Genomic DNA, 12,134 nt, shown 5'->3' on the forward strand with positions numbered 1-12,134 from the left:
GTTCGTTAGAGCAGAGGTACGCGATTAAATTTTGTGTGAAACTCGGTAAATCTGCGACAGAGACGTTTGATGTGATCAAGCAGGATTATCCAATTGTTGCTTTAGCAAGAAGTGGAGAGTTTCGGTGACACCAGGCCTTTTTGGAGGGCCGGGAAGAGGTCGCTGATGAAAACCGTGCTGGAAGACCTGCGACTTCGACAAACACCGACGTGCTCACTGATGAATAGATATTGCGAGGAGTGGAAGTATGCCAAGAAAATTTGAACATGTGTGAAAGTGACCTACAATTTTTGAATAACATAATCACAGGCGATGAGTCATGGGTCTTTGAGTGTGATCCTTAGACAAAGAGGCAACCTTTCGAACATTTTGAGCCGACAAAGAGGATCCAAGCAGAATGGACCTCGGCTATCAAAGCTATTCCGGAGAATTCCTTCCTTGATACCTTTAATGTTTGGAAATCGCCGTGGCAGCATTGGCGCAAAAGGAACCTATTTTGAAAGTTGTTAAAGAATTGTAACTATTGGTTCGATAATTTTTTTTAAATCGACTCAGTCCTATTACTTTCCTGACAAACCCTATATATTGGCTGCCGGAAAGTGGCTAAGAAGCAGAAGGCGGTCACAACTTACTGGAAATTAGATGAAAGCTGGATGAGTATTAGAGAGATACTGAAACACCTCCTATACTTCTCTCTAGCCTTACCTAGAACTCGTCCAACATAACTAGGAGCTTCGCAGTTCAAGCGCCTAGATGGAGTATCAAATTTTGATATACAGCGTTCATGTTCCGTATGACGAATACTTAAAGAGTAAAACTTAACATTTATCTGACTCAGTTCTGAAGCATCATTTCGCGGCCGAGATCAAGAAATCAATATTTCACACAAAGGGCTGATACAAATCTTACTTTAACTCAGTCTAGTTTGCTTAAAAGAGGACAAATTTCTCAGCAGCTTAAGACGTTTGATCTTTCGTTTCACTATGCCTCGACTTTACGCTATAAAATAATAATTCTTCGTAATTAGATCACCTATCGAAATTAACGCATCAAAGCAGAGCAAATCTGGCGGCTGATTGTATAGAAATATGGACTTAGTTACAGGAAAACATTCCGAGCAATTTTTAAGCTAAAGTTTCGGTAAAATTATATAAATTTTCAAAATTTACGCATCAAAGGAGAGCAAATCTGAGAGGTGATAGTAAAGAAAAATGGACTTAAAAGATCTTCAACAATCCATCAACAAATGACCACAATTTGCCAAATTTTTCAAATAGAGTTTCAGTAAGATCTTTATCTACCATCTCGGGATGTTAATTAGCCATCCGGGGCAACGTTTTTGAATTTGTTTAAGGTTTATTATGAGGGTCTAATGTCAATGAGGATGGAGTCATGTGTAGAAGTTCACGCAAGTGAGGAAAGTTCTCTGATCGATTTGGGACCCACCACGTAAAAACAGTACCAATGAAAACTAAACGACAGCCTTGCTGTTGTGTATTCTATAATCGCGTAAGCGGTGTCTACGCCAGTAAAGAAGAAGAAGAAGAATGTCAATAATTCTACAAACGTGAATGAGCTCTTGGCTCAAGGTCTTGGGAAAACTGTAGTCAAAGTATAGACTTCTGCGGTCTTTCTGAAATCTTGTGTCATAAATTGTGAAAATATCTAATATTCTAAAAATTCGCGATTTCCTTATCATCTTTGCAAATAAAATGATGTTGAAATTTGCGGGAAAGAATCCGGAACTAACGCGCTACGAAAATAAAGTGGTCTCGCTTAAAATCGCTTGCTATAAACTTCTGAAATGGACTTCGAAAAAGCCACTGAACTTTGCTGGAACTTCTATAAAGAAACCACTGTACGGACTTACTCTGCCTATTTTGAGAACCTCTCTTATTCACTATTTTCCTTTTCTTGTTTCAGTGAGATTTTCTGCATGTTCCAGACGCTTACATAATTTCAGAAACCCATATGTGACTCGCATAAATTATATGCACGTCAGTAACAGAAATGGAATAATATGCAGCGCTTTGCAATTAAAATGTATGAAAATGGAGAATGAGGAAATTTAAGAAGAAAGAAACTACAAGAGAATAAAAAGTAAACAAGATCGATGAACCACTTGACCAAATACGATTGACTGAGGTGTGAAGAACATGTGTATTGTGAAAAGCATTTAAAGTCCATAAATAAATAAACAAATTACTGCATTAAATGTGTCGGCTTTCTTAAAAACACAAAATATATTTGTGGAGCGTGTGGTATTGTGAGCGCTCTTTTAGTAAGAATTCTTACCTCGACACATGCCCAAAGCGGTAAAGCAACAAAGCGCATATGTGAGAAAATATGTATTGAAAAATAGTTGTTGACACTGTCTCCTCAGCTATTGTTGTAATTGAAACAAAATAGGCGCTTTGAAGCACGATCAACACGATCCACGCTTTCAAGGCCAAGCTCGATCAGGCGTTGGGTTAGCATTCTTGGCAGTCTGGCTTTCCTGGCGCTTAGCAACTAGTTATCAATTTCTGCTACGGCTTTTCTATGCACTCCCGCCGCTATTCGTGCCACTTCGCTGGCATTCTCGCGACACGATTTTCCGCAGGCCAATAAACTTTTATCGAAATAGTTGTCTCGTCATCGCCAAAGTCAGCAACAGCACCATACCACCTCTAGCAGTGGGGTCAGGTGTATTCTGCCATGAGAGAAAACTAGATTTTCTCAAAACACTTATGTAAAAGTGTATACTTTATATATATACACTTAGCATTTGTATGCATGTATGCTTTGTTTTCCGGTTTGTAGCCACTTATATGATCTTCTATCGCGATTGTCGACAGCACTGCTATCGACAGTCTGTCCAGCAAACATTGTATAAGTTGATTCCCTGTAGGAAAAACAATTTGGTGGCACAAAAAGAGAACAAACGTGAATTACGGCTGTACCGAAGCTATAATACCCTTTACAAATATACTTATCATAGAATAAACGGGTATAAAAATATCTTTATCTTGATTTTTATAGGTCAGTTTGCAGGGCAGCTTTATCCCATAGCATGCCTCTAGTATGCTCGACGACTGGAATTTATCTGTCCACAAAAAGGGAGACCCTACAATCCAACTACCGGGCGATAATCCTTCCTCAACATGGCATGCAAGGTTCTATCGAACGTACTGCGTGAAAGATTAAAGGCCACCGTCAACATACTGATTCGACCTTATCAGCGTGGCTTGAGGACTGGAAAATCAACAACTGATATTCACCATGCGCCAGATCTTGGAGAAAACACGTGAAAGGAGAATCGACGCACACCACCTGTTCGTCGATTTCAAAGTTGCTTTTGACAATACAAAAAGGAGCAACCTTTATGCCGCTATGTCTGAATTTGGTATCCCCGCAAAACTAATACAGCTATGTAAACTGATGTTGAGCAATACCAAAAGCTCCGTCAGCATTGGATAAGACCCCTCCGTTTGATACCAAACGAGGTTTCAGAATAGGCGGTTATGCGAAGGCAAGACGAAATATCTGCTGTCATCAAACAAACAGTCGTCGCACTCGCGACTTGACACCCACGTCACAGTTGACAGTCATAACTTCGAAGTCGTAGATAATTTCGTCTGTTTTGGAACCAGTATTAACACTAACAACAATGTCAGACTCGAAATCCAACACAGAATAACTCTTGCCAACAGATGCTACTTCGAATTGCGTAGGCAGTTGAGAAGTAAAGTCCTCTCTCGACGATCAAAGACCAAACTTTACAAGTCATTCATCATCTACGACCTGCTATATGGTGTGGAGGCATCAACAATGGCATTATATTATGAGTCGGCCTTAGAAGTGTTCGATAGAAAGGTTCTACGGAAGATATATTGTTCTTTGCGAATTAGCAACGGTGGATATCACAATCGATGGAAGGATGAGCAGTGCGAGATATACGACGATATGAGCATAGTTCAGCGGATTAGGACAAATTTTGTTCAGCGATGAGGCTCATTTCTGGTTGAATGGCTACGTAAATAAGCAAAATTGCCGCATTTGGGGTGAAGAGCAACCAGAAGCCGTTCAAGAACTGCCCATGCATCCCGAAAAATGCACTGTTTGGTGTGGTTTGTACGCTGGTGGAATCATTGGACCGTATTTTTTCAAAGATGCTGTTGGACGCAACGTTACGGTGAATGGCGATCGCTATCGTTCGATGCTAACAAACTTTTTGTTGCCAAAAATGGAAGAACTGAACTTGGTTGACATGTGGTTTCAACAAGATGGCGCTACATGCCACACAGCTCGCGATTCTATGGCCATTTTGAGGGAAAACTTCGGACAACAATTCATCTCAAGAAATGGACCCGTAAGTTGGCCACCAAGATCATGCGATTTAACGCCTTTAGACTATTTTTTGTGGGGCTACGTCAAGTCTAAAGTCTACAGAAATAAGCCAGCAACTATTCCAGCTTTGGAAGACAACATTTCCGAAGAAATTCGGGCTATTCCGGCCGAAATGCTCGAAAAAGTTGCCCAAAATTGGACTTTCCGAATGGACCACCTAAGACGCAGCCGCGGTCAACATTTAAATGAAATTATCTTCAAAAAGTAAATGTCATGAACCAATCTAACGTTTCAAATAAAGAACCGATGAGATTTTGCAAATTTTATGCATTTTTTTTAAAAAAAAAGTTATCAAGCTCTTAAAAAAACACCCTTTATGTATGTATATATTTTTTTTTGAAAGATCCCATTTTGAATTCTTATGTCATATAAGTTTTACCAAAAAACATTTTGCACCACTGAAATTAGAAGAAAAAGTGGATAAAGCCCATTGTTTAACATTTTTAGGAACTTAAGTACTATAATTAATAATTATGTTTTCAATAAGCTGAGTTTCGAAATTCGAAACAAAGGTTGTCGCAGTAAACGGAGAAACTAATTTTTCCATAAAATACTATTTTTCGAAAATACAATTGGTTTGGTCCAATACCCAGAAGAAAAAATATATATGGAGCTGGTTAGATTACGTTGTGAGGTCGATCCTAACAAGGATCTCACTTGGACGACTTAGAACGCCAGTCCGTTGTGTTACCCAATAATAGATCATAAGACTTTCACAAATCAACAAATACGAAGCACTTAGAGCCTGTTACAAATAAGTATATAGAGACGACAAATGTCAGTTTCGGCTTTTCCTCCTGGTAGGCCGAAAGAAAGTTTGCGAGATGTTTCAACCTCTGTCTTGCCAGGGCTGGACAACAGAGGAGAAAGTGCCTGAATGTTTCTATCTCCATACAGCTTTGACAACTTGCTGCCGCCAAGATTTGTTAGCCCGCAACCCGTTCTAATTCAGTGAAAAAATAACAAATCAATTTGTATAATGTGGACCTTAACTTTTCAATTATAATGCATGTTCCAGGTCCATGACACATTCCCTAAATAATTTTGGATGCTGCTGCTGGGTTTACAGTACTTGGCCGGATAAAATTCTATGTATGTAGACCCGACTGTCAAGCAAACTTTCTGCTCTTACGAAGATTGGCTTTCATATTTCGGAATTAGAGATCAAAAACAAACATTAATAATCTATATTCTCCACTCAGGTAATATGAACTTTTACATACATTCGAAGCACTTTCGCCACTCTGATTGAGGTGTCTCCAGTAGTCCGCCTCTTTATGTGTCGAAAATCGTCAACCTCTTTACTTTTTCCGAGTGGAAATGAAACCAAGTCAGGACTATACCACGGATGACACATCAAATCAAGTAGATGTGTGAGAGCTCGCTTTGTCGCATTGTGCAGAGTTAATCCGTCTTCAGTGGTTGGTTTTTCTGAATTCTTGAAAGACGACTGGCAAACAAAGACTGTTTACCACTCAGAACTTACTGTTCTACGTACTTCTAGTAGTATGGTTACGACATGCCCAGTTCTTCCAAAAAACAGGAAAAGATCTTGCAATATTGTATATAGTATACTGGTCCCACTAATCCCTATAGATGTCTCTATCTCACAATAGATCGCTTGACGATTTTACAATATTAATTTGCGCACAGTATTTATGATTTCCGGTACCAGAACTGATTTTAGACGAGCTTCACGAAATTTGTCATGGAGCGATGTACGACCGCGGGTGAATTCACCATACCGTCGATAAGCACTGGTCCTTGATGGAGCTTTATCGCCAGAAATTTAACTAGATTCATGAATGCCCTGTTGCTGTGTTGATCAAAGTTGAAAGTTGTAAAAAGTAATATCGCAAAAATTTTTACAATTTAATTTCATTTTTTAGCAGAGATGACTATTTTAAGTTACTGTAAAGAACACAAATAACGCTCGTATCTGAAAACGTACATAACATAAAAAACGAGAAACTTTATTTTTATGAAAAACGTTTATCACTGAGCAACGTAACATTTCTGAATAAAAAAAGGTGTGAGCAACCCTTCTACCTCCAAAAGGATTCAAATGCTAGGAAGGAAAAACATTTTTTTGGTCCATCAATAATTTCACTTTATTTGCAATACGTGGAATACAGCTCAGAAGCTTAATGGATGGAAAATCCTTGTTGAGGCACAGGGCCAAGAGAAAGTAGCAAGGAAAGAAAAGAAATACAAATTTTACATGGATAACTTTAGAGCTAGTATAGAAAACCATGAATTCCTACAAGGTATGCTGATAACAGTCATCAAAAATGAGCGCCTAACCCACATAGCCTATTTACTCACAAATTAAATAAAACTACTTAAGTATTTACTTAAGTGCACCGCAATTGTTGCTATCTGGTACGTGCATATGTATCTAAGCATACATATGTATCTAAGTATGTACATATGTAGACATCAGCTGACGGTTCCTAGCGCATAATCACACAGAAGCTTGTGCAACAGTTAGCCACATACCTGCACTGGCATGAACCCATTAAAAAGCGAATTAACGCGTTGGAAATTCATTTGCAGCAAGAACATTTTTCTAGCTGATTCTGCACCCATTGGAGAGGCCGAAGAATTTTTTTTATTGTAAAATAGAGTTATTGTTGGTACAGGTGGATAGCTGGTAGTAGAGGGCAGTGTGAATAATGCGCGTAGCGGTAAGAGCGTGTATATATGTATATGTATAATTGTATATATGTACATATACACAGATGTATGAATGTGTAATGCTTCCGATTTGTCTATGCAGACTTACATTTAAACAGTCATTATTATAATTAGCGTAATTTCAGTTATAGGTATATACAAATGTACATATGTATGTATATATGCATGTATGCATGTAGGTATATCAAACCATAATAGAAGAGTTCATTGAGCCGGCTGCCAACACTGACTCTGTTTGACCTACTCATGGCTGCACAGCCATATAAAACAAATTATGTGCACGATATATGCATACTATACATACTTATATACATATGCAGTATTTATAAATTTTCATAGTAGTATATAAGAATATACTTCTAATGTGACTCATTCAGTATTAGCGAGTACTTTCTTCAATAGTTTTAACGACTGCTCTTTCTCTCGTAATTAAATACTTAAATACAAACATAATAAACTCATTGAACTTTGACACTTGAAGCATGAGTTAATCAACAAAATACCAATCTCTCTATATTAATTCACATGCACATATGTATGTATAACAGGTCAATTGAAAAGTCCCCGGCCTATCATAGTAAAACACAATTCTGTGGCAAAATTCGTTTTTTTTATTCAACATAAGTAAGCCCTTCAAGGGCAATACACTGATTATTATAGCGACCCGCCAACTTTTCGCTACCATTTTTGTAATACGATTTTTCCTCTACTTCAAAATATGCCTCAGTTTCGGCGATCATCTCTTCATTCGAGGAAAATTTCTTTCCAGCGAGCATTTTTTTGAAATCGCAGAACAGGAAATTGTCGCTGTGGGTCAGATCAGAAGAATACGATGGATGCGGAAGCAATTTGAAGCCCAATTGATGGATTTTGCCAACGTTTTTACTGGTTTGTGGCACGGCGCATTGTGCTGGTGAAACAGCACTTTCTATTTCTTCAAATGCGGCCGATTTTAGACGATTTCGGCGCCAGACAATATCACAGTTCTTACAATGGAACAAGGGTCTATATGCACGATAAAAAAAACAGAAGCATAAAGAAGGAGAACTCTAAGCAGCCGATCATCATATTAGTTCCTCCTAAACCAGTCGCAAAGGTTTAGACATTTTCAGACTCATTTTGGGCGCGACTGGCTCACATAAATTCCAGCCGATACTTCAAATTTTCAACCACTTTTTCCAAAATCTACCATAAAGTGTATAGGCACTGCTCCAATTGTTGGGCGCAATAACAGATGGACTCTGCGGTTCTTTATTTGTTAGCGCCACAACATCAAAAGCGCCTGCGCACTGTACGGCTTCTTTGAGGATATGCATTATCCACATAATGCGAAACCAATCCAAAATTTGTCGAATTATCGATTTTGCTGGGCGATTATGTTGACCGAATATGCGATCGATTCATCGCTGGTACGGAGTCATTATTAAACCCTGAACAGGATGTATGAAGGGGTTAGGGGTAGTCAGAATTTTCAAAAATTTGGAAAAAAAAATTCCTGAGGCCGCCATTTTGTTAATTAAAAAAATCCTTCGATCAGTCCCAGGATTATCTATGTATTTATAAAACAATTTTTTTTGTTCGATTGATTTTAGATGAATCTCCAAAGACTTATGGTTGTCACCGCAAGTACCTTTATTTGGAACTGGGTCAACACAAAAAACTATAACTTTGGAAATTAAATATTTTATTTTGAAAATTTCGTGACTTCAAGTTAACACATTCTATAATAATGCCATATTACTACTTACTTTTGTAAAATAATATGATTAATAGCAAAAAAAAAAATACTGTAAACTCTAATTTTATCGTGCCTCTGACTACCATTAACCCCTTAAGTTTGCTAAGATAAATGTAACATCCAAAAGGAAACGTCAGAGAGCCTATAAAGTGGTATATATAGAGTTTTTTAATAGTGAGCTACAAAAGTAGACCGATAGGGACAGCAAGCGACGCCATATTTTTTACCACTCATTTGACATTTCTCTTCAATAAGGTTTGCCATTTCATCAGACGCTCCAACAACGAGTCGGCATTATTGAAATTTACTACCGAATTTTGCAGTCAGTAGCCTCAGCTTTAAGAGCGCTACGTCCTATTTATGGTGTTCATAATCGTCCTCTCAGATCAACAATTAAGCGTCTAATGGAATAATTTCCTTCCATAAGCACAGTATAAAATGTTCCGTGTCAATGAGAAAGAAGTGCCCGTAGGGCCCAAAATATTGCTGCCGCTAGCGCATCAATTGAGGAAGACCTAAATAAGTCTCTCACACGTCGTTCTCAAGCGCTGGGCATGTCTTTGACGTCGTTGTGGCGAAAAGATCTTAGCCTACATCTTTACAAGATCAAATTAACGCAAAAACTGAAGCCGTTTGACCACTAGAAATATAAAAATGATCAGGATTTTCATCGAAAAGTCATTTCAGCGATGAGTCTCATTTCTGGCAATCCACCGGTACTCCATGACTCACTATTGCATCCCGAATAAATTCGGTTTGGTGCGGTTTATGGGCCGGTGGCGTCATTAGGTTGTACTTCTTCCGTGATGATCAAGACCGGCACTTTACTGCGAAAGGGAATCGCTGCAGCTCAATGATAAGCGAATATTTTGACCCGAATTGGACGATATGAACTTGAGCAAAGTGTGGTCACAACAGGACGGCGTCAAAAGCCACACAGCGAATGTCATAATCGATTTATTGAAAACCAAGTTTGGTGAACGTGTTATCTCACGAAATCGCCCAGTCAATTGCTCGCCTCGGTCGTGCGATTTGACGACATTAGACTATTTACTACGTCAAGTCTATGGTCTATACCAACAAGCCAACAAGACATCGCTACAATCTCTGAATATATATATTATCCATATCGGATCACTATAGCATATATGTAGTTATCATTTAAATTGACCGATCAAAATCTAAAAACAAATCATCTTATACCCCTTTATGCTATAAAAAATGCTCCTATGAATGGTATTCGGCTCACCCACATTTTGCTTTAGCAAAAAGTGGTGTGTTTCGGTGGCACCAGGCCTTTTTGGAGGGCCGGTAAAAGGTCGCTGATGAAGACCGTGCGGGAAGATCTGCGATTCGACAAACACCGACAATGTGACTCGTGTGCGCCAAGTTTTGAGGTCAGACCGTCGACTAAGTATTTGTTTAATTGCCCAAGTGTGCGCTAAGATGGTCCCAAAAGTGCTCACTGACGACCAGAAATTGCGCCTTTCTTGTGACCAGCTACTTAATCAGGGCTATTCCGGAGAATGCTTTCCGCAACGCCTTCAATGCTTGGTAATAGCGCTGCATGGACGCAGAAGAAGCCTAATTTGAAAGTTTTTAAAGCATTGTAACGGTTGGTTCAATAGATTTTTTTAAATTGACTCAGTCCTACTACCTTCCGGACAAATCCTGTAGCTTCCGAACTAAACCAGCGGTCTCAAAAAAACCGTTACTTCAATTTCACTTGGAATAAATTAATTTAATCATTCTAGGACGAATATAAATATATAAATATGTATGCACATATATACATTATACTTATACATACATATGTACATATACATACATAATCTTTGTAGATATGTGTGCTTGTGTGCGTGAAGCCTAGATTAAATCAAAGTCAGAGGCTCACCCACTTAGAACGCTTTTTTGTTGCGTTTTTTCCAAGACACAATGCATTCATTAAAAAACGAAAAAACGCTTGATTATCTATGTAGAAGTTTAGAACAATTTTCAAGCGAATATTTATTTTATTTTATTTAAAAAGCATGAAAAGACAATTTGTGGCAAGCCAAGCATTCAATCGCACATGCACACATACGCACACATATCTACCGTGCATATAAAAGTTATATTTAGTTGTTGTTGCCTTTGTTTGCATGTAAACAAACAAATGTCGACAACAACAGCAACAACAACAATAATAGCAGTGAAAAGAAGGCAGCGTAACGCTTACTCACCCCATAAACACATTTTCTTTGCAGCCTTCGCTCAATTACTGCCCACTGCCAGCGGATCTCCAGATGCAAATACATACATACAAGTATACTCTATATATAAGTATATGTATTTACTTATATATATACATACATATGTTTTAGTCTATATGTCAGCGGGTGTTGGTCGACGCGTCAACTTAATGGCACGATTAATACAAAGTTGCTGCTTATACGAGTATGTGCTGGCACTTACATACAAACATACATACATGTATGTACTTTTGTATGTTTGCTCATATATGGTTTGTGTGCGCTCTGTTTTGTGAGTTTTTGTTTGTTTTGTCTTTCAATTAACGCGACTGGACGACACTTCTTGCACAATAGCCTGCACACACACTCATATACACATATTTTTATTAAAAAGATTGCTTGCAGTTTGCTGTTATTATTGTTGCTTTTGTGTGGCTATTATTTTTATTGCACTATTTAATTCACAGCTTTTGATTCGCTTCAAACATATTCGTATTAAATAACACACACTTGCTTGGCACAAACGCTTTTACTTTCCATCTTTTATTAAGGCACTTGATTCTATGTGTGAGTGTACAAACATACAGACATTTCAAGATCTTTTCAAATTCAGCGAGCTGCAAGTACACAGATCCATAATTACATATGCACATTTCCACTTAAATTTCATTTTCACTGCGAAACATCAAAAGAAGTAGTCACTCACACATACACACATGACGGCTACAAGGCGGAAGGAAAGCCAACACGAACGCCTCAGCATGGTCACAAATCACTGGTGGACCAGCAAGCAACCCAAAGGCAAAGCACAAGTTCACAATTTGGCAATGAAAGCACGCTTCATATTACTAGTTTATGTACATATGTATGTACATACATATCGTCACCTGAAATGCAAAATAACGTATCATCAAAAAATTCGAAATTGAGTGTCTTATTGATTACGCTTCACTACTTCAAATTATATACATAATATTAAATATGTTCAAAATTTTCTGGTTCTGCGGTCATATATAAACCAGTTTTAACCAATATTAATATTTTGTTTCACTCATGTTCCATTTTATTCCGTGTTTCAT

The 12,134-nt window shown here is 38.1% G+C and overlaps 1 protein-coding gene across 1 annotated transcript in view; it reads right to left on the reverse strand.

Moving 5' to 3' along the window:
* LOC105234232 (protein sprint) overlaps nt 1–12,134 on the reverse strand; it is a 538,584-nt gene that overhangs the window by 523,121 nt on the left and 3,329 nt on the right. The window contains exon 2 of the mRNA XM_049456740.1: nt 11,047–11,672. The gene's annotated coding sequence lies outside the window, so the exon portion shown is untranslated. The remainder of the gene's footprint in view (nt 1–11,046; nt 11,673–12,134) is intronic.

This window comes from Bactrocera dorsalis, chromosome 4 (genome assembly GCF_023373825.1).
Source record: "Bactrocera dorsalis isolate Fly_Bdor chromosome 4, ASM2337382v1, whole genome shotgun sequence".
NCBI lineage: Eukaryota > Metazoa > Arthropoda > Insecta > Diptera > Tephritidae > Bactrocera > Bactrocera dorsalis.